This window comes from Equus przewalskii, chromosome 20, assembly GCF_037783145.1.
Source record: "Equus przewalskii isolate Varuska chromosome 20, EquPr2, whole genome shotgun sequence".
Taxonomy (NCBI): Eukaryota; Metazoa; Chordata; class Mammalia; order Perissodactyla; family Equidae; genus Equus; species Equus przewalskii.
The window spans coordinates 5858887-5883716 of record NC_091850.1 but is presented as its reverse complement, the minus strand read 5'-3'; positions in this window follow the sequence as shown (position 1 = coordinate 5883716).

Sequence of the window (24830 nt, the reverse complement as noted above, 5' to 3'; positions counted from 1 at the left end):
TTCCTTACTCAACAACTCAATTCTGCTACAAACAGATTCATTCAGCCATTGAACAAATACTGTTGTTGAGTGCTTACTATTGCCAGGCCCTGGTGAAGGTGTGAAGTATACAAGAGTGGAAACATCAGACAAGATCCCTACCCACAGAGAGTTTATATTTTGATGGAGATAGAAAAGTAGCTACAGAAATAAAATAACTACGAACTGAGATAGGTGCCATGAAAGCAGCATACAACGGGTGGGGTGGAGACTAACGTACCTCTATTATATTTCTCATCGTAGTGTATCACAATTGTCTGTTTGTTCTGTCTCCTCATTGGACTGTAAGAGTCTCCAGGGCCAACTAAGACTTTTTCATCTTGGTCTCCCTTCTGCTTAGGAGAGTGTCTGACACATAACGGGTACTGAAAAAAAATGTCTGCTCGGTGAATGTATGAACGTTTGTGTTGATCAGTGAATTGACAAAGGATTGGGGCTTCATAAAGAAATGGCTTCACTTTGCACAAAATACAAAAAGTACCAAATACAGTCTACATTTCACATCCTCTTTTTTAATAACATTTTATGTATAATATTCAAGTTCTATGTTTTCATTCTATATTGATTCAATTCATGAGAAAGTGTAGGTTTTATGAGCGAACAAAGAATCCAGTTTTCCTAATTTTCTACGGGTCGGACACAACCAAGGCACCCAATACCGGGGCTCTAAGTGTTAAGCTGTGTAATCAAGGCTGGAAGAAAACATGAGAAGGTTTGAGGTGTCTTTGGAAGCTTTAGTGATAATTAAGTTTCCTGTTTTCAGGTTTCTTGTCACCTTCCTCTTAGCTGCCAGAACAGTATGTTTCAGTCCTATCCGCTGAAGGACTAAATGAGCAGCTGTGTCTTGTTTCCGTCCCTTCCCCCCAGGGCGCCACCCCTCCCTTTCTGTTGCTTCCTCAAATTTCCTGCCACTTTGCAACTTCCCCCAGGGCACTCGGTGAACAGCGCTGGTATCTCTAAGCACACCCCACCATCTCCACTGGCGACATTTGTCCTCCATGATTGTGACACTCCTGATTTCAGAAACGTGGGTAGGCTGGATGAGATCTGGAAGAATGAAGCTGCCAAAGACTAGAAGATTGTGCTGCTTGGGGGAAATTAAAGTGAGAGTAGTTGTCACCTCCAACCAACTGGCTTTACCAATGAAAAGGCTGAGGCCAGTGAGATAAATACCTGAGGGAGGTGGGAATGACAGGCCCAGGACAAGAGCCAGGCTGCCAGCTCTGGCCACAGTGTCCCACTTCCTCCTCACACATGTTCACAGCACCTTTTCTCCAAACAGTCTTGCAGCTCTAAATGTGCTAAACCTTGAAACTGAGAATCGGAAGTTCATTTTTAGTTGGTCAAAATCAAAATTATATAAATATCACAGAGCACCTGTCAAATGCATAGATATTATTAAAAAAAAAAATAAACAAAAGAGATGGCTCCTGCCCTCAGAAACCTCACAATAAAGTTGGGGAAGCAAGAGTAGAATTTTAAAGCCAGAATCCTGTTATTTACAAAGGAGGGAAGAATTATACGGAAAGGCACAGGATTTACTCCTGGTTGAATAGCTAATTGGAGGAAGAGCTCAGAGTAAACCCCAGGTCTCCTGGCTCCCACGCTGACATGTATCCCACAGTCTCCCACCCGTGCTATGTACCAGGGATGAGAACAAGAGAACAGGTGACACTAGTAGGGGCTGCATGGTGCTGCACATTCACTACTAAAAGAAAAAGGGGTACAAAATACAGCAACCAGCAGTGTAGATTCCGGAGGAGGTGGGTCCTGAGCAAGGATTTATAGGAAGGTTGCATTTGGGGAACAGAGAGAGAGAGAGAACTAGAAGAGAATGAGAGACCATCATTCCAGATTGAAGCAGAGCATGAAGTAGTAAAACTAAGCCACATAGCTTCATGGGCTGCTATGACTCACGCGCTAGGAGTGGAAAAGCTTCCAGAGAGCAGAGGAGAAGTTGCAAAGAACTGGTGGAATCAGCTCAAAAGTTCAACATACACCACTAAACACCTGCTGTTTGTCAGGCCCTGGAGATATGCAGAGGCATGAGGACCTGTGTCATATGGCAGTGTTCTTCCCACTCTGGCCACTAGAATCTTGATTCTAAAACCCAGGTAGAACCAAATCTACCCATAGAAAATAAAACCCAAGGAGAAATTTAACTCAGAATTTTATGATGACAGGAGGGTATGGTGAAAATGGCTGAAACTATACTTTGTTAAAAAATCAGATAGTTGTTGATCCACACCTGGGAAGAATGACCTCTAAAAGATACACACTAATGCTGATGTCAGTTCCAGCCCCTCTAACGTAAGAGCAGGCAACCATCCTCTGCTGGTGGAATTTGACGAACGTCTTCTGAGCTAGCCGGGTCCTGCCCCTGCTCTGGGTCCCCATGGCTATGATCAGATCTGAGTGGGGATATTTGCTCCTTTAGACACTTTATTTATTTATTTAAATTATTTTATTGAGGTCTTAATGGATTATAAGAATGTGAAATTTCAGGTGTACATTATTTATCAGTTTCTGTATAGACTGCATCATGCTCATCACCAATAGGCTAATTGTTATCCGTCACCATATATATGTGCCTTTTTACCCCTTTGCCCACCCCTCAACCCTCTTCCCTTCTGGTAACCACTAATCTCTTATCTTTGTCCAGGTGTTTGTTTACCTTCTACATATGAGTGAAATCATGTAGTGTTTATCTTTCTCTGTCTGGCTTATCTCACTTAATACAATATCCTCAAGGTTCATCCATGTTGTTGAGAATGGCACAATTTTGTCTCTTTTACGGCTGAGTAGTATTCTATTGTGTGTGTGTTTATATATATACACCACATCTTCTTTATCAGTTCTTCAGTTGATGGGTACTTGGGTTGCTTCCATATCTTAGCTATTGTGAATAATGCTGCAATGAACAAAGGGGTGCATAAATCTCTTTGTATTGCTGATTTCATGTTCTTTGGATAAATACCCAGTAGTGGGATAGCTGGATCATATGGAATTTCTATTTTTAATTTTTTGAGAAATCTCCATACTGTTTTCCATAGTGGCTGCACTCGTTTGCATTCCCACCAGCAGTGTACGACAGTTCCCTTTTCTCCACATCTTCTCCAACATTTGTTGTTTTTTGTCTTGGTAATCATAACCATTCTAACAGGTGTAACATGATATCTCACTGTAGTTTTGATTTGCATTTCCCTGATGATTAGTGATGTTGAACAGCTCTTCACATACCTAGAGGCCATCTGTCTATCTTCTTTGGAAAAATGTTCATATCCTCTCCTTATTTTTTGATTGGGCTGTTTGTTTTTGCATTGTTGAGTTGTATGCGTTCTTTATATATTTTGGAGATTAACCCCTTTAGAGACTGTATTTTTAAGAGTTATTTTGTCCTTTAAAAAAAAATGTATTTAATTGCTCATCAGTTGATTCCCTTCTCCTTGGATAGTTTCCCCAGATAGTCTGCAAACTCCAGTTGTGAGTGTGTGATATTGACGTCCAACAGCATGTCTGTGTTCTTTCCATGAGCTACATCTATTGTTCTGCTGCTGAGATTTTATGAAGATTCTCATGATTTTGTCTTCTTCTTGGTGGGAGGGTGTTTGTTTGTTCTTGCTCTTTTTTAAATTCACTTCCTATCAGAGAAAAAGATGAAAATGAATGCCACAATAGCCTTTTCACAACACCATTTAGCATCCACTTATACCCAGTAATATGTGGGTGACATTAGAAAAATCAGTTGAAGTTGGTGATTTGTGGATATGACTCAGGAAGGAGAAGAGACTGAAATGATGGAAGAGCTCAAAGCACATCTCCTGCTAGGTCCCCACGCCATGGATACACAGATCAGTGTCACTTCCCTCTCTTCTTGCAAACTCCACTCTCCAAAGCACTGGACATGAGCTAATCTGGAGCCTGTCTTCTGACACTCCACACTCCCTTGGAAAGTGAAGAACATGGCTGCCTTTGAGTTCTTATGAAAGTATCTTCCTCAAGGAGTCAAAGAAGACCTTTTAGGTGATTAATTGAGCTCTCTATTTTCAAGTTAGAAAACTAAGGATGTACCACAAGACAATCTATAAGGAATAGAAACAGAAAATGCTTATTTTTAATATTTTTCTTCCCACTTCCTTTTTTAGTATGGAAAATTTTAACAAACAAAAAAGTAACAGACTGGTAAAATGAACCCCAAGGATGCAAACATATTTAATTTTTATTTCACCTTTTTGATTCCATTTCATACATTTTTATAATATAAATAATACATCGAGTAGTCCATTATACAATTTAAATATAAATATATATTTTAGGGATGCTTTGAAATGCTTTACAAATAGAAGTATTACATCGAAAATGTTTGAAGGGGCCGGCCCCCGGCCAAGTGGTTAAGTTCGCGTGCTCCACATCGGTGGCCCAGGGTTTTGCCAGTTCGGATCCTAGGCGCGGACACAGCGCCACTCATTAGGCCACGTTGAGGCAGCATCCCACATACCACTACTAGAAGGACCCACAACTAACACATACAACTATGTACTTGGGAGATTTGGGGAGAGAAAGCAAAAAAAAAAAAAAAAGAAGAAGATTGGCAATAGTTGTTAGCTCAGGTGCCAATCTCTAAAATAAAAAATGTTTGGAGATACTTCTGTTAATAACAGTCGCAAGGCACTCAGGAATAATAAGGAGAACAATAATCAATATTTGTCAATGCTTACCTGCTCCAGGCCCAGCGCTGATGGCTACTCTCCAGGAAATGTCCACACTCTTCCTATAATGTCCATAACTGGAGTAGAAAATCTGAACTGATGGACCTCAGATAACACATTTGATCCTACCTCCACAAAAAGATCTTTCTACAAACAAGTACTAACCTTCCCAATGGTTTTTTAAAATTTATGTTTATATAAAATTCACGTTAAATAAATATATATGACCTTGGAGAAGTCATCACATTTTGTAGAACCTGTTTTGTTGTCCATAAATGAGGGAGATGGAGTGTCTATGGTCTCTAATATTCCTCCGAGCCTCAACATTTTATGAGCCCTTTCTCTGAGGCTATAAATTGCTCAGCCAAATATCCTATCCAATACGTTATATCATGTCTGTTTACGTAGCAGGGGCTACACACGTGCAGCATGCTGTTATGTAAATATCTATCACAATCATCAACATTTATGGAGGACTTCTGCACTGGGGCAAATGTCATTGAGCATTACAAGAAATGAATGTGAAGGAGGCCACATTTTGCGGATTCCACTCATAACTATGTGACAATCTCAGATCTCACACAGACTGCCAGTGCCTGATCATACCATTGTCCTTCTGTCACCCTCTCCCCTTGTAGAAACTGCCTTGGTGTCCGGGGGCTGGCACCCAGCTCAACTGGCTGCAGGGGGTCTTGTAGCACTTGCAGGGATGGGCATGCAGGATTCCTTCCAGTAAAGCGATTAGGCACGTCACACACTGCGCTTCAGGCTCTGACATGCCGCAGATTAGCAGGCGTGCCTCTAAAAGGCATATGACAGGCCTCTTGGTCCATGTCCTGAAACTCTCAATCCTCCCTCACATTCTGACAAGCCTTTTCCACCCAGTTAGAGCCTGTCTCACTACTTTTTTTTTAAAGGTTTAAGTGCAAAAACTGAAAAGTCACAGCAGTGACTATGGCTCATTTAATTTTGAGTGCTGTATTTCCATTTTTCTGTCAGACACAGCTTGAAGAAGAGAAGCTGCAGAAACTAGGAACCCTAAACAAAACGAAGGAGTTTAATGTATTCACCACAGAAGATACTAGAGTATCGTGGTTTTTAAAAAGTAGGCTCTGGTGACAGACACACGTGAAGCTGATTCTCATCTCCACCACTCACTGGCCATATGACCCAGGGCAAGCTTATGTATCATCAACTTAGAATAAATCCTTTTTTAAAGTTGATGACAGAATTAAATGAATTAATACATGTAAATTGCTTAGGAGAATACCTGGTATCTAGCAACCACTAAAGAACTAGAATTGGTTGCTATCATCATTAATAATGTCTTTATTGAGTTATAAAGCCAAAGATTCCCCTGAATTTTCCAGTGGCCAATTCATCTTAAAAACCAAATGATATAATCAAGAAGTACAAAGTGAAGGGTTGGGTGGCAAATGCCTATGGCTTGTCTTTTTATCTCCAAGCATGTCAGCAAACAGGGACCACATTACTTACTGCCTATTAGACAACAGAGGTGATAACCTTGAGGTCCAAGTGTCACTCAGCTTCCCTAGGTGTGACCCCACCAGTCCCACACGTCACTGCATCTCCTCTCTGCTGAAGACACAATGCAGAATGCAAATCGCTTTTACAACATTTTCAGTTTAAGGCTATATTCCCATATGCGACCTGGGTTCTCTCAGTCAACCAAGAACTCATGTTTGAAATCTTTTTGCCTTTCTACTCTATTCAGATCAAAGGAATTTTTAATTAACATGGAAGGAAAATGACCATATGTCTTAAATTGATAATCAGTCAATCTTTACGAAACACTCCTCTACCCAGTTCATCTCGTGAGAGCTTATTGGGTAAGTGGGGTTTCTCATGAAATTATGTGCTGCCTGCCTTATCAGAATATTGAAAATGGTTTGTGAAAGAAAAAAGGAAGTCTAATTTTCTGGGATTTGCATTAGCAATAAGTACCTGGGGAACATGATAGCCAAAGTAGAGGCCTAACGTCGTCTTACTGGGCTTTTGCTTGGGATAAGAGAGACAGAGACGACTATGAGAAATTAGACAAGGTGTAACTGCATCATCTCAACAACTTCTTAACAAAAGCTTGTGCAAACACCTCACCTACGGAGTGGCTTCCAGCCTTTTCAGTTTATAGAAAATACAGAAAATGATCAAACTGTATGACACACAGACATAAGGATGAGGTTGCTCACGGGGGACGCAGCTAACCTGAGAGCTCTGGGCTCCTTGACTTTGAGCTCAACATAAAGACTGAGGAGATAAGGACGTTGGCACACTTGTACGCCATCAGAGGCACCTGGATGGGAAACACAAGGGCCTGGGTTAATGTTAAGTCAATTTCCTCTAGATCTACGTATTACCACAATAGTAAAGAATTGAGTCATCTGGGGGACACCAAGAAAAAACAAACAATTTTTTTTTTTTTTTTTTTTTTCTGAAGGGACCAAAAGATAGCTTAGAAGAGATTTACTATAATGGTTAAGAGATTTAACTCTGGGCTCTGACATGAATTCACATCCCAGTCACGCCACCTGCTAGCTTTGAGATCTTGTGTGAATGACCTAATCTTGCTAAGCCTCAGGTTCCTCTTCTCTAAGAAGCTGTATGCACTTCAGAGAGACGTTGGGAGAATTAAATGAGATGATGCCCGCACAGTTCTTAGCACAACAGATGAAGTCAATAAAGATCAGCTTTTCTTACACGTGTGGTTCTGACCATAAGGACTGTATGGTGGCTTTCCTTTTCCACTGAGATGAGCTTGAGTATGTGGCCATGGGTGGAGGTAGATGGGAAATAAAGAAACAAAGCAGTTACTGATTTTACTCACTTTAGCCCCAAACCAAGAAATAAAAGCACAATGTTAGTTATCCTTCATATTTTGACTAGGTTTCCCTGTTCCCTGACTTTGGTTCTAGGCTTGGATATGTGTGACCCATCTTTGTTTGCAAAGGAAAATGAAGTTTGTGTTCAAACTAACCCCAGAAGGCTAGTTCCAGAACCAAGCCAAAGAGATTTTCTGGTTTGAGGTTCTCAAATTCTGCATCAGAAAGCTGTGTCAAGAGGGCACACTGTCTCCTGATTTTAAATGCTTGCTGACTCTCTACTTGTATAACCAATGCTTGTCCAGACTCCCCAGAGACGAACATTTGGCCCCATTGGTTTGAAAGGAGCAGATTGCTCGGTTGCAATATCTAACTGCACACCCATGGCAGACCAAGACCCTCACCTGGGGGCTGGGTTGGGACAGGTTCTGACTCCATTTCTGCCTCCTGAGTGAAAAGTGGATGCAGAGTTTCCACAGACCGCCTGTTCCCTCTATTCCTAAGGTGTTGTACTCTCTTCTGTAATCATTAGACCCAGTTCTTTGGAACCATATACCATTTTCCCCTTGGTTTCCTCCAGGTTTTCACGTGGCTTCTGTAACCGCCACGTCAGTACACCTTTCTTATCTCTCTCTGCTTCTAGTTTTGTTGAACATTGCCTTTATGGAGAAATTCTCTCTCTCACTGGCTTTGCATGTATCATGGGACAGCCACAGGCTTCTCACTCCTCAGGTGAGCACTCTCACCACAGTTATCAGAAAAGATATTTCGTTAGTAGGAAATACATTGTAGCAGATTTGAGACAAGTTGGAAAACTCAGGTGTACAGGAAATGCCACATTTGGTTACTTCTTTGAAGAAAACTAAATTCTACTCTCTACTTCCATCCAGACTGGGGGAAAATTCACACATAGTCACTATTGAAGCTCCCTTCCTCTCCCACACGACTTCCCCCAACACACACACACAAGGCACCTTATGTATTCAGAGAATTCCCCCTGATCTTTAACCCACTCCAGGCACCGTGGCGATGCAAATCCATTCAGCCTGAAGTTTCCTCCAAGTCTGGTGACCTCGGCGCTCGCAGCTAGTCATTGTTGCTGAGGTTGGTGGAGTTAGTTAACTCAGACTGAGCAGCCCTTAGGTGCCCACACTCACTTCCCTTCCCTGGGCAACGCACAGGAGCAGAGCACGAATCCCCACAACACAGGGGACCCGGAGAGCCCTGTCTCCTCTCTGAGGATCTCCTCCAACCTGTCTTTCTGATTCTGTCTCACTTTTCTCCTCTCTGCCTTAACCAGTCGAAAATGAACTCACTTTCTAAAAAGCAGAAGCCAAGGAAGACCTTCTTAGGTGGCAACTTCTGCTTGCTGCTGTACAGCACACACCTCCCTCAGACAAGGAAGCCTGCCCATTTTCTTGGAACAGGTGGAAACATACAAGGAAGACAAAGCAAAATATCTTGATGAATTACCCTGCTGCAATATGCAAGAAATTTAGTCTGCCTCCACTTTTTTTGGCTACTGAAAGGAGGGAGTAGTAAAAATATTTGTTACGTATTTATGATTAGCTTCTAAGGGTAAATTCCTAAAAGGGAGATTATTGGGCCAGAAGATATGCACAAGTAACATTTTTAATAAATATTGCTAAACAAAACCTTCAAAAAAAGTATAATAGTTTACATTCCCATTAACTAGGCACGATTGTTTACTTCTTCATATCTTTATCAAACTGAGTTTTGTCAATTTTTTAACTGTTGTCAAATTGATAGGCATTTAAAAAATCTTGCTTTTGTTTGCAATTCTTTGATTTTTAGTGAGGACAAATACTTTTTTCCCTTATCTTATTTAGCCATTTTAATGGCTTATTTATATTTCGTTTATTTATCTGATGGGGTATTCTTTTTCTTGCCAATTTCCAAGTCTTTTGGTATATTCAGGCTATTAGCCCATGATTCAGTGCCAGTCTCTTAAGGGATAAGACAGTAACCTAAAACTCCAGAAAATTAGTTATTTTCATCCTCAACTAAAATGGAGCAGTCACTTCAACAAAGGAGTCACTGCTCTGAGGCCACTGAAGAGCTTCAGCTGTGGAATCTGGACCCCTCAAGCTGGAGAGGGACTGACTACCTGTCATGCGAGATGCCAGGCCTGCACAGCATTCTCTGCTCCTGCCAGGCTCACCTCGGGAGGGTAAAACGTGCTGTATTACGTGTGGTGCTAAAACCCTCCACACCCACCCAGTGAGTGTGGAGCTTAGGGTGGGGGTGCTGGCCATAAAGAACGTCTATGTGGGCAATTGTCTTTCCTGTGTAAATCGTTACCTTAAGGCAGAGTTCTTAACCTTTCCCATGATTCAGAAACGCTGGACAATCCTTTGAAGCCCACGGACCCCTTTTCAGATTAGGTTTTAGCTGCACAAAATAAAATACATAGGATTACAGAAGAAACTCAGTTATGTTAAATTATGCCTGTCAAAAGTTTCTAACAACAAATTTGTGATACAGAAATATACATACATGCACATAAATATTTGATTACCTCATCAAACAGCAAGATCTAGCAACGAGTCTAAGAACTAGAACACATTTGAAATTGAGTGCTGAGAGTGAACATCTCCAACAACTATAACACAATATAAAAATATCTGGTTCTCTTCGTGGCAAAGGCACAGGTAACACTAAGACTAATGCAGTTCATTGCCTACATTCATAGTCGGAACACATGCCAAGTTTTAGTTAGACTTCTTGCAGGTTGGAGAAAATAAGACATAATTTTTTCCCATCCACGTTACGGAATTCTGAATTCAAGTGCCTAGTCAAGAGCCTTTTTACAAGGGGCGGAACCACCAGTGTTAAGTCAGAGGAGAATTATGCTCCAATACTTCCCTTTAGAAGGCCCTAAAACATTTGCTTATAAAGATTTTTGCTGTACAGAAATTTTACCTTTTTATAGAGTCCAACTTTAACTTTGTAGTTTCTGACTTTTCTGTAGGCTACTGCTTTGCTGGTAGGCAGGGGCTTTAATCAAAAGGAAGCAAGACTAAAGATGTACTAGGGCTCAATGGGCTTCTCTCCAATGAAGTCAAATCTCCTCAATGAGCACAGATGTTAGCTCAGTGACAATCTTCCTCACCGAAAAAAAAAATAAAAAAAGAATGTGGTTGGTATAAGGCAACCTTCCTGGAGCTGGAGAGCTGTCTGTAACTTTGAGCAGAACTTGACAGCCAAGCAAATCTAGAGATGTATATAAACTGAGCCTGATATGCTAATAAAAGCATTTCCCAATCAAAGATTATAAACATATGTACCCATGTTTTATTGTAGTATTTTTATTAAAAAATATATTCAAATTCTTCTTTCATCTGGAGTTTATTTTGATATAAGGAAAGAATTAGGAATCTGGCTTTATTTTTTACCAAATGACGGTCAGTTTCCCCCTCTCTTTTCTCCACTGATTCAAAATGCCATTCTTAGCATATACTAAATTCCTGCGCATATTTGAGTCTATTTCTGGAGTTCCTATTCATTTCGTTAATCTATATAGTCCACACAATTTAATTACTTGGCTTTATAATTCATTTAATATTTGATTTTTGTGCATTATTCTGAAATAAAATAATCATACCTTATAGCTCTGACACAGGGAGAAAATAGTGACAACTTTAATGTGACAACATCTTTTTGCTTTTGTGTCACTCCCATCTTCTCTCTGGGTGTCTTTTCCCAGTGGGTGCAGTCACTTCAGGCTTCCTTCGAGTTTCTGTTCAGAATAATTCCGATAGCATTTCTTCCTTTACGTGCTTCCATCATCATAAGACACCCATTCCCAATCTTATGACGAAACAACTGGCTCTCTAACTGGAATATGACCTAATTATAACCATCTCGTATATATAAACAAATTCAAATTTTGTTCTATAATTTAAAGGAAGTATTCATGAAAGAAATTATGTGTCACATGTGGTCACTGTATATTCACAGTAACAGTGGAAATCATCAGCCTTTGTTTTTTGTTTTTTTTTTGAGGAAGATTAGCCCTGAGCTAACTACCACCAGTTCTCCTCTTTTTTTGCTGAGGAAGACTGATCCTGAGGTAACATCTGTGCCCATTTTCCTCTACTTTACATGTTGGACGCCTACCACAGCATAGCATGCCAAGCAGTGCCATGTCCACACCCAGGATCCAAACCGGCGAACCCCGGGCTGCCGAGAAACAGAACATGTACACTTAACTGCTGCGCCATCTGGCCAGCCCCCTGTTTTGGACAAATGTTCCCTCCTTCCGGACCCTCCCCCCATCACTTTCATCTTGCTGTTTCATACTATTTCAGATCTCACCTTCAATGTCACTTATTCATAAGGCTAACAGATCCCTGTTATATGCTCTCATCATGTTAACAGTTTTTAATTATATAATAACTTGTTTAATTATTAGCTTAATGTTGATCTAGATTCTAAGTTCTATGATGACAGTGACCGGACTTGCTCTGCTCATTTTGGTATCCTCAGTGCCTAATTCAGTACCCGCCACATAGTGAGAGCTCCATAGATCTTTGTTGACTCAACAACAGTTACTGTTAGCTCCAAAAGTGAGGCAGCAGCATAGCATCATGTTAGGAGCTTGGTTTCAAGTCAGAATGTCTGGGTCTAATCTGTCTACACCATTTATTACCTATTTGACCTCAGGCACATTCACAAACTTATCAGTGCCTCAGTTTACTTGTCTATAAGATGGGGATAGCAGTATCTATAGCATAAGGTTTTATGAGGATTAAGTATACACTGTGGCCACAAGAACTCAATGAGTGTCAGCTATTATCATCATGATCATCACTGAACAAAAAGTTGCTTGAAGGAAAATAAAGATAAAGCATGGAAAATATTAAAAATCTCACTTCACATCAAGTTCTTTCTTTGATTCTTTCAAGTGAGGACAAAAAGAAAAAACACCTCAAACAAAAAGAAAGCTTCAAGGAAACCATGTTTGGCAAAGATTTCTGTAAGCACCAGCTCTCCAGTAGGTGAGAAGAAGGACACACACACCCTTTCCTTTTTAAACACATGGGCTCTTTATTCCTTTAGCCAAAAATGATACCATTGTGAAAAAGTCGCCTGGTCACAAATGAACTTCTAACAATGCCAGCAAACTTTCTGATGTAGTCGCTCATTTCTGGCAAAGAGTCATAGACGGACTGAGTTTTAAGAATTGTGGGGGGCAATGGCTAGCAGTAAGTAGCCTTGCGTTTGCATGCAAACTATCGTTGGTGATGTCAATCACCAGCTCCCAAATCTGCACCACGTGCCACTATGCGATAAGTACCATCATCTTTGGTCACTGAGGTCAGTTTCTTTCCTACTCATATTTAACAGTTAATTGAGCACCTGCCAGTTTAAACCTCATGAAGAGTTTATTTCCTGACTAGTGAGCTGTTTCTCTGCCCCAAGCTATGCCTGATTAATATATCTGTGCTTGGCACTGCAACATTTCTCTGGGAAGAAAAAATAGCCAAAAATAGTTAACTCTTCAGTCATTAAAGAAATACACAGTTCATGACCACGAGGATAAGCAATATATATATGATATATAAATGATATATATATATATATCATTTAGACTTTAAAAAAAACCTCTTGTTCAACTTAATCTATTTATTACATCAAAATTCTTCAAAAACTAAGGATAAAAAACTTCTTGATGTATGCCTAGAGATCATACGTCTTCCTTCCTGAAAATCCTCTCAAGATGCTTCCAGAAGCCTGGTCTGATGCTGGAAGGCTAGCAAGTGATTCACAGTATTCAGAAGACCTAGTGCTGCCTGATGGCCCTGGTGCCTTAGGCATTTCTTGTAATCAGCAGCTTCCATGTTCCAAACTTGCTGGGAGGCAGACGAAGCACCATTCCGCAATCACGAAGAGTAGTTACAGCAGGCGCAAATACACATTCCAGACCACAGAAGGAAGAAAAAAGATGGGCAGGCATTGGAAGAAGCAGCAGGTAAAACTGAAAGCTTCTTCAGGATAATAAGAACTCTGGCTTTGCTTAAAAACAGAGGGGAAGCAGTTTGAATCATGGCGCAGCAAGGGAATAGGAAACAAGACCTCACCGCTGGCGAAATCAGCCCTTTATCTTTGGTGTTTGTATTTCAGCAGAATTCAGAGTGGCTGGAGGCAAGACAGAAGAGGCCTCCAGGTCAAGACAAAGGTGGTTTCTACTTCAGGGAGCCATGTTTCGTTTCCTATAGGACGTACCTATTGACTCCTGAAACCATGGACATGGGGGGTGACTGCCTCTCTACACAGAGCAGCATCCTGGAGTACCTCAGAGCATAGGCTCTGGAACTGCCAGCAACCACATCTAAATATATCAAGGTGACAAGTGTCACCTTCCTCACTTGCAACCTGCCATTCCTGGAGATACAAATTTGGAGTTTCTCTGAAAGCAACAATCACTGCTGAGGGTGTGATTTCACACACTCGTGGCTCTTGGATAGGGAAGAGAGGATAACAGAAAGACCTTAGATGCCTGGGTTTCTTGTTACCTCAAAACTCTAAATATTTGAATGACTATCCAGTATCTGATTTCAGCGGATTGCTTCATGATGAAAAACAATATTTTGCCTTTCTTTAATTTTACTTAAGCAAGTTAGAAGTTTAATAACATTTTAAAAAACAGATTTCTGCATTTGGTGTTAATTATCTTTGTGTTAATGCAGCTTTGAAGAAGCTATTGATTCTGAAGTAGTAGGGTTTAATTGAGATGACTATTTTTCATCGTGATGCAAAAGTTGTAGCAACGAACATGTGGTTTTGTACAGATTTCTTTCCATTTTAGTAGATAACAAGCTCATATTTAAAACTTAAAAAAATACAAAAGACAAAGGAGGAGGAGGGAGAAGAAAGTAGAAGAGAGGTAGGGAGACCAGGATGAAAAGGGGTATTTGAGAACGAGGTAGTGGGGTTCCCTTTGGGAAGGGAGGTGAAGAAAGTGATGTTGAGAAGAACAGAAATATTTTCCAAGCAAGTCAGTGAGCACCATGAGGCTGTTGGGAAAGGAGTGAGTAGACTGGTAAGAATCTACTCCTGGCCAGCCAAATATGACATTGAGCATTCCTTTGGTCATTTGTGGACAGAGGAGCCGCCACAGATTGGAACTTGGCGATGAAAAGAAAGATAAGAAAGGAGCCGTTCTCCTGGGTCAGGCCCAGCTGATAGAGTCCGGCAAGATGGCGACGCCTCTGAGCAAGGAGCTTTGCTTAATGTGCGCGAACATCACCAACACTCAACTAAATGTTGAAGAACACAAATACTGGAATCACTTTTAAAATATCTAGCTGTTTCTCTTCAAACTGGGGTCGAATTTCCTTTCGCAATATGAACTCTGTTCCTGCCAATTTTAAAGTTTACAGCTCCAGCTGTTAGGAGTTACGTAAGACCAAAAGCGATCAAAGGACCCGGAGAGTGAAAAGCTCGGTCCCCACGGTTGCGTAACTCCCCGCATGGAGTAGGCAAGGCAATGGAAACATCGTCAGCACCGCCTCCTGCCCCTCACTGCTACCTCTACAAGTGAAAAAAAAAAAAAAAATCACCTTGGAGGGAAAAGAAAAGGACATGAAAAATATCGTTGGACTCAAATTTGGTATGCCCAAGCATTTTTCCAAAGAAAGTCGCAAGTAACTAAAATAGGTTAAAGTAGAAACCAAAATTCCCCTTAACTCTAGGGGGCTTTCCCTAAAAATATGAACTTGGTACATTAAAAGTATTCTTCATTATGGTCAGTGCGATATGCTGATATCATCATTTCTGAATGTCTTTTTTCCTACTGGTTTTTCAGTCTTTTCAGAACAGGAAGGTATCTCTTTGTCTTTGCCTCCCCAGTCCCTGGCATGCAATAAGATCCAATAAATATCGAGTGCCTGAATAAGGATTATAGAAAAATGTGGTTACCCATGTATCTGCAGAAGCCCACATGTGATGCAATGACAGCTTTTGGAAGTAAGAGTCAGAGGCTTGATAAAGGTCAAACAGGTGTTATTTGCCCAATTCCCCTTTTTCCTTATGGCTCCAATTTCAAAAAGAATAATAACGAAAGCTGGGCAAAGTCAGGCGACAGCAGTGGGCAAAGGAAGCAGTCTCTGTAATCTCTTAGCATCAACTCCAGAATATCTTTGGGGTTTCAGATGCTAGTGACCTATCCCATCTAAGCAGGACATGTCAGCTACCAGATTGTGTTAAGCCCTGCCCAGAGCCCCGTGAGCAAAGATTGTGATAAGCCCGGCCCAACTGCCCCCCCCCCGCCCCAAACCTCCAAGAATGGCCCAATCACTATTTGGCAAATTTTATTCCCAGATCCAGGATATACTCAGTCAGTGGACAGTATGATTCAGGTTTATAACACCTACTTCAAAAATCTAGGGAGATCGCCCCTCAGTGGATAGATTCTACTCCGGTGGGAGGAAGGGGAAGCTAGAGAGAAATTCCAAAGAGCTAGGGAAGGGCGCTGGGAAGGCAGCAAGAAGAGAGGACAGGATAGTCCTTGCTAGCTGTAAGGAAGGCACCTCTCTCTTCTTTGTGGTGAGACTCGCACTTATTACATTCTTGGTGTTTTCACTCCAGCATCCCTACTGTGCCTTCCAGTTTTGGGGTCTTTATCACCTACAGAAGAAAGTAAAGAAGGATTCAAGCGCTGAAAAATGTTGCTTTAGAAGACCACTAAGACCCTTCTAGCTCTCAGGGTCTCTGGTCTGTATGAATTTTAATAGCCTTCTCATGGGTCTCTACTCACACTAGTGGGGACCATCCCCACTGTATAGAAGCATCAGATCGCTGTCATTGTTTCGCCATCCTGCTCAAAGCCTGAACAGGCCCTCCCCACCTTCCCCTCACCTGCTGAATGAAAGTCTGCACCACTTAGCCTGGCTTTCATCATGCTTCCATCTGTGTCTAGACATTTCTCTTCTGCCTTCTCTATGCTCGTGCCTGGAAACACTGCCCCCTTTGGAATCATGCTCATCTTTTGACATTCAGTCCAAGTACCTTTTATATAATTTCTCCAGGCCATAGTAATATCTCAGTCCTCTGAAGACCCATGGACTGTAAGGGGCTCATGTATCCTCAGCTTTCCATGCCTTACTGGAACCATGGGTTAACTCTCTCAGTGTAGGCCACAGTGGCTCCTACATGTCACAGACCTTGAAGAGAGATCCTGTGGTGAGGAGAGCCCTGAGATAGAGTCAGAGGCCCAAGTCTAAGGGCCAGTTTGGCAATTTGGTGGCTCTGTGGTCTTGCTCAAGTGATTTACAACCCAGTGTGGGAAGGGGCAGCTACATGACTCAGGAAGACAGGCCAGAAACCTGGGATTACAGATTGTTTTAATCATGTGTTCAATATTGTAACTTTATGTTTTAGAACACAAAACATTTTTGTAATAAATTACAAATTATTTTTGTAACAAAAATTACAGAAAGTGAGGTTTAAGCAAATCTTGACTGCAGAGTGCCTACAGAAATTGACTCTATTTTTTAAGTATTGATGTTTCTTAATCAAAGGTGAAAGGCTCGCCCCACCTTAAGGGATGGAGTAGATCAGAATTTCTAGGAAACATGAGATTTTTGTGGTTATTAAAAGAGTCAAAATTTAAGAAAACTGGCAATTTACTCTATCTTAAATATTATTTTACGTAAGGTGGAGAAAACAGAAACTTAACAATGGGGTTCTTGTGAAAATTAAATGAGACAAGATCTATAAAAGTGTTTGCAAACAGTAAAGCTCTGTTTAAATGTAACATGTGAGTATATGTAAGAGGTTCTTATATAATTAACTGAGGTTAATTAGTACCAGAAAAAGCTTAAACTGAGTCCATCTAAAACAGGACAAAAGTGGACATAGGAAATGGTGGGAAATAAAAGGTTCAATTTGAATTTGGCTTTGAAAATTGAAACTAAAAATTATGAAGATTATTCACCTTATGTTTAATGAACTTTAGATTATTATCATGGCTATGTGCTAAATCTTAGGATAAAGAATTAATAAAATGTTGGGGATTTGGGGCATAATTTATCTAATAAAATTGTATCCTAGCACAATACAATTAATTTTACTTCATGTTTAGCTTTCCCGACATGCTCATAGGAGTATTTTTGCAAAAACATTCACAGAGATATTAATTTTCCTAAGGACTGCTTTTCTTTGGAAGTCCCAAAATGTCATCACCTTTGTCAATTTTCACTTCTTCCATAATTGACTGACAAACCCTGCTAGATTTTAATTTGTCAAAAGCTTTCATCTTATTGAATATGCCTCCAACATCAATTTCATCAATGTTATAAAACCCTGAATATTTTCTAATTTGTAATTTTGCTTCTTGTTTTTGCATTGTTTTCCCAACATATTTTCAGCTGTTTACAATATCAGCTAGTCATCAAAAAACTATTAGACAAAACATTGATATTATGAGTGCAGGAAGCTATTAAAGTTAAACAAAGAGAAATGATGAAATGGGTCAATTCGTTTTATAAATGGTCAATTTATTAGTTTTTTGTGTTATGATGACTTTCTTCCCTCTGCAACCTTGTACCTACAAGGTCTGGGATGATGAGTTCTTAGATTATGAGGACTCCATCTCATATTTTGTATTTCTAATAATGCCTCTCACATTACCTTACTGAAATAGGGGCTTAGTTACTTTGACTGAATAAGTAACTGGTTGATCGAGTGAGTGAATGAATAAAGAAACTGGAGGAAAAAGTGTACAGCCTGCAGCTCTAGGGTCCTACTGCAGAATTTACATTTTAATAACAAAGCCACACACAAGAAGAGCTAATCTCAGTGAAACAGGATAAAGACAACACCAGAGATAAAAAAACATCTACAAAACAGAACCAATTTGTCCAGGGTTCATGATGAAGTGTCGGTTCTCACTAGGTCTGTCTCCTGGCAGAGCTGTAAAGGAATAATGTTTATAAAAATAATAGTAATTGTCATAAAAACTGGCACCTATCCTGTGTTGAGGAGCAACTTTGTACCAGAAGCTTTATATGCATTATGCTCCAGATTCTCCCATCAGGGAGTTCCAAGGGAGCCACAAAGCTATAGAATAAATGTAGTTGCTATCTCAGGGCAAAGTTTTACTTAAAGATTTGGAGAGAAGAACTATATATATATATATATTTTTAAAGATTAACACCTGAGCTAATATCTGTTGCCAATCTCTTTTTTTTTCCCCTTCTTCTTCTCCCCAAAGTCCTCCCAGTACATGGTTGTATACTCTTGTTGTGAGTGCCTCTGGCTTGCTATGCGGGACGCCGCCTCAGCACGGCCTGACGAGTGGTGCCATGTCCGCGCCCAGGATCCCAACAGGCGAAACCCTGGGCCGCCACAGCGGAGCGCGTGAACTTAACCACTAGGCCACAGGGCCGGCCTCTATATTTTTTAATGGAATACAAACTCACCATGCATTTTTATAATACAACTTGTTTTTCAAGAAATTTTACTTTTGCAGAAGGTCTTGGGGCTACATCTGCAGGAAGCGCCCCACCACCCACCCTTGTCTGCTCCCCTACTTCAGTGGAAACTTTTAGAAAGCTCTCCATCGTGTCATGTCATCTTCTCAACAACTCGAGGACACGCATCATTATCTTTGTTTTCATATGAGGAAGCTGAGCTGCAGAGAACTTGTGAACGAAACCTCCCAAACTAGTTAGTGACAGAATCCTGCTTTCCCCCAGCCACATTGTTCAGTAGGCAAGGTGACCCTTCCTGTCCCCAAGACCTTCTCCTTTCTGTACTTTTCTTTCTCTTTGACTACACCTCCTCTCCAGATGCCCAGTCTCTACAAGGCCTCCTTACCTAGATTCCTAGAGGAAAACATTCTAAGAATTTGTCTTTACACCCGAGGGTTCTGAGGTGGTTAGGAAGTTCAGCGGAGTTGCATGTGAAAACAGGACTGCTGGGATGGGGTAATGCTCACCCAGAGAGCTAACTGCTCTTGGTGGAATTTCCCTACCGCCTCAGACCAGCTGGGGCGACACATTGGGTACTGGTGACCTTTCCTCAGATGATACTGAATGAACGATTTCAGACATGTCAAGCCAGTTCTTTTTTAGAGGAGTGGCCAAAAAGATATCCCAGACGTATTGTCACAGCCCACCTTCCCAGCTTTCCAGGTGGAGGTGGTGAGTGGGGAGCGGAGGCAGGTTAGGGGTCTGCCAGCAGCAAAGAGGGGAAATTTACCTACTGCCTCATTCAGTCAATGAATCTTGAGGCCCATTTGACAACAGACAACACTCTTCCAACCACCAGAGTGAAAAATGGTGAATCCACAAAAAGATGAAAGATGAATGATATCCTTAAATAACTCTAGGAAGGTTTTTGCCCTGAGGAGGAACTGAGACCCATTTCAGGAACCTGGGGAGATCTGTTGTCACAGCATTCTACAAACTGAAAAAATAGTCCTGCTCTGACATCTCTGTGGCTCAGACAGTAGGGCCGTTACCTTAGGAAGTTGGTCTGTCTGTCAATATTTTAGAAGAGTCATTTGGCTCTTCTAAAACAGGAATTCATGGGTGGAAGACAGCCTTAGAATCTCCAGGATTGGCCCAGCCCTCCAGCTTGTGGATAAACCACAACAGGACACAATATTCTTTCCCGCTAAGCTCCTATATAATTCTGGTTTGAATATGTCCATACTCGTGGTTTCTATTTCTTCCCTAGTTTTGTTTCCTAAACTTCAGAAAGTCTGAGTCTGGTTCCCAATCTTTCTCTCTCTCTCTCCAACACACACACACACACACACAGAGGTTTTATTTCTTTTAACATGACAACTAGAGGATTGCAGAAACTAGAGGCCAGAGGCCTTGTCTGACCGGTTAAACAGGGCCTTCTAAGGAAAATATGATAGAATTTGGTTATCTGGAGATTTGTCAAAAAACTCAAATATGCAGGAGCCTAAACTGAGGCTTTTAGATGAAGAACAAATTACTGTTTGTAAGAGGAATTGTGAGGAGAGGGCAAATTGATAAATAGCAAGCATTCCTGTGGTTTTGACTATACGACAGGTACCTTCCTCTATCTTTTCAATAATCCTCCCAACAAGTTTATTATATGCAGAACTATTATTATCTCCACCGCACAAATGAGAAAGTTGAGGCACAGAGAATTGGCTTAACACACAGCTAATGAATGATAGAGGCAGACTTTGAACCCAGGCTTAGGCCGCCAAGTTTGTACTTTTTACCACTTTGCAGGGCTACTTGTCTCGGAAGTGGTGAGACTTTACTTACTTATTCAATCAACAAACCTTGAGGCCCATCATAGTTTAAACCCTCTCTTCCTTTTATTCTTCTTTTCTCCCTCATTCTTCTCTTTTTTTTTTTTAAAGATTGGCACCTGAGTTAACAACTGTTGCCAATCTTTTGTATTTTTTCTGCTTTATCTCCCCAAATCTCCCCAGTATATAGTTGTACATCTTAGTTGCAGGTCCTTCTAGTTGTGGCATGTGGGACGCCGCCTCAGCGTGGCTGGATGACCGCTGCCATGTCTGTGCCCAGGATCGGAACCGGTGAAACCCTGGGCTGCTAACTCAACCACTTGGCCACGGGGCCGGCCCCCTCTCATTCTTTTCTTTTTCCTTTTTTTTCTTCCTCTTTATCCCACTATTTGCCCCAACATGAAACTAGTCATTTTTTAGAGCATTCGCTATTCTTAAGATAACATTGCAAGTTGTTCCTCATTCACTTGGCAGAGAAGAAGATACTTCCGTTGAAGATAGAAGCAGGATTTGCTTACTTAAAGCATACCCAGAAAATAAACATTTCCTTTTCTTTCTGTGTCTTAGAAGAATTTTTCTTCTGAGGATTATTAAAAACCTCCCTCCTTTGCTCTAACTCTCTGGGTCGCAACAACGCCCTCAAGACTTCATCTTTATCAGTCTTCTTTAACATTTTAAGAGCTTGAGTCCAATCCATATAGGTTGGTTTATGGCTGGACTCAATTCAGCAGAGTTTCTGTAACCCACAGATCACCCACTGAATTGCTGTCATTTCTATGGTAATTTTCTGTGGCATTTTTTTTTTGAGATTCTGTTTTTTGAGTTTCCCATCAAACCAAAAACAGATTTATCTTTTCCATTCTGTTCTTTTAAGATGGAGGTCAGCTGTAAAGTAGGGCTGGTTTCCATCCCCTACTGGACTGTCAGCTGCAGGAAGGCTGGACCAATGACAGCATCTTTGCTTCCTGGTGCCTGACAATGCCTGGCATGTAATCGGTGCTTAATAATTGCTAGTTAAATGAACAAAACAATGAATACAGGAATCCTTTCCCCTAGGTTGGCCATCTTCCTATTTCAGACTTTGGAGATAACATCCCCCTCCAATTTACTCAAGAATTCTTTCCTAAGAATTCTTGGCCCAATGTGTACGCCATGGTATAACATTGAATTAGCAGAATCTTGGACTGAGAGAATGGGAAGATGATGTAAGTCACACAACTTCCTCATACTTTACGATGTCCTCTGACAAACTTTGAATCAAAATCCTGTCCCAAATTGTTGCGAACTGCCAAAGCTTGGTAATGGGTACACGAAGGTTTGTTATATTATTTCTTCCACATTTGTGTATGTTTGAAGTAACTTTTTTAAATCTGCCTACATGAACTGTTACAGTTAGATTAGGATAATAGTGATTTTAAAGGAAGTGGTAAGTATGAAGGAGTTGACTCAAATCCTCTAGGTATAATTGCAAAAGAAGTAATTTATATTTCTTTCATCTGTATTGGAGTAGTGATTTAAAAGCAATTTAGTTAAAGGGAGCTTGTGGAAGCAGTTTAATTTAAAACTGGATGACTTCTTTGGAAATAATATTTATTCTTTATCTTCCTCATGAAATATGGTGTCTGGGGTATCAGTTCCAAGATGCTGAAGGAATCTAGGTTGTAATGCTGACATTTTCTGAGGACTTAAGTATAAAATGGTACCAGTGAGAAAATAAACTGGAAACTAAATAACTAATCCTGCAATTAGACTTTTCTACTACACAATTGTGTTAATTGAATAATGGCATTAGGATATCCTTTTCTATGTCCGTATGTCCACTTCAAACAAACTGGCTTCTTATGGGACTATCCATCCTCAGTTTACTGGAACTTAAAAAAAAATTGAAGTAAATTACATAAAGAAAGGAAGTACCTTAAGCTAGAGTTACTTGGTGTTTATGAGTTTTAGAAGAAAGGGGGATCCAGCAGGCATAGACTGGACTAGGGTCTTTGACTCAGGATGCACTGATTGCTCCCACTCTACACATTTCTGAAGTTCTCTGGGGTCTCAGTTTCCACTTGTTAAATGTGCAGAGATCATTCAATTTAGAATTGAAACGCATCAGTTTAGAAATACAAAGATTGTTCTTACATTTCCCTTAGGGGTTTTTCCTCATATATGAAATATCTGAAAAAAGTTGGTCCAAACCCCTTGGGAAAAACAATAACACTTATTCATACTTGAAATTTAGTTCCTTCTTTTTTTGTTAAGAAGGCTGATCCTGCCTTTGATGTATTTCTGTTACCATGTGTGTTCCTTTAATATTGTAAAGATTTAAGAAGCTTCTGAAATTCAGTATTAGCAGAGATACGTGTATAACTGCATAAATATAAAGACAGTGGCATCAAAGGAGATGTAAATATGTCTGCAAAGGAAGTGGCAGAGTCTCCATAAGGTGATGGTAGCAGGAATGCTGGTGAGACTGACTTCAACTGCATGTAGGACCCGGGCCCCTAAGAGAAAGCGCACAGGAGGAGGCCACGGCCATCTTCAGGGATTCCTCCAGAATCAGAGATTGGCAGAGTTTGGGACCAGGCATCTGGCAATATGAATAGCTCATTTTCAAACACTGTACACATCCTAGCTGATGTGAATTGATTCAGTATGGTTTCTCCAGAAGAGTTTAAAAACTGAGTAAATGTTAAGCTGGTCTCACTGTGTGAGCCAAATCCAATTAATTTTGGTCAGTATAATGTTAACAAACTAAGATGCTGCAAATGGAACATTCTGAGTTCTGCCGACCCACTTCAAATGAAAGTATATGCAGTTGAAGCCAATGCATGACTAGTTGGGCATAGTCAGAATTACTTGTTTTAATCTTACTTTACTACATGTCTGCATGTTAAGCATATGCCCAACTGTCTTCGGTCAACCAGTCTGAAGTTATAATAGACTAAAATTCAGCATTCAACTGTTAGCGCTTGGGGAGTACAACCTTTGATCACAAATCCTTTTGGCCATCTACTCTGTGTTACCAGATCAAAAACAGGGGTATTTATTTCATTTGGCATAGATTGGAAAATTAAATCAACACATCACCAAACACAAGTTCCAGAAGATGTGGCTCAGACAAGAATCCTAGTGCAGTCCCAGAGAAACAATTTTTATGGCACATAAAATTTTTATTATGCATAAACTCCAAATTTATTTTTAATTTTTTTCAAGGCTGTCAGTGGGAGGATTGCTGGCCTATAGCAAATTGCAGATTGTAAAAATCTTTCCACAATGAGGCAACATCTTTTTCCACAGTGCCTGGGGTCCAAGTTCTCACAGCAATATTTTTACCACACTGGGTCATGGCCAGGTACCCTGGAGGTTAGACAAATACAGCTAGCTAAGGAAATCCTAAATGATAGTTGTGTCACAATGTCCTTACCCATCTCCCTCCCAGACCCCAAACCATTGGCTTCCTTGCCCCTGGGCCGGTACATACACATCCTTCTCTCCTGCCCCACTTTTTCACACAATGCCCAGCATTCTGCACTGCTCTTGGCCCATGGTTTGGCCCATGCTCCCAGGGCCTTGGAATTCATCCAGCACTGTGGCTCTCATAACCCAAACTTCCTGTGCAGACTTCAAACACACACACAAACACCCGGACTGGCTCTCATGGAGCAAGAAAATAACACAAAATACACAAACTCTCTCCTCTAACCTGCCAGCTACATCTTAATAAATCCTCCCTTGTTGCCCTTGGTGGAAGAAACACTTCTGGGATCACTTCTTCTCTACTTGTGAGAGGAAGCATCCTCCAAACCCCAAAAATGTGGCCTAGACTCTTTGTAGGCAGTCTCTTTAGTGAGCTACAGGTAGTTTCTAAAATAAAAGGTGACTTTATGAAGATATTAACAGGATTCTCTCTTTTTTTAAGCACTCAGTTTTACTTCTCCCCAAATCTGTTTGCTTTCTGCAAAAGCTTACAATCTGGTAGAGTAA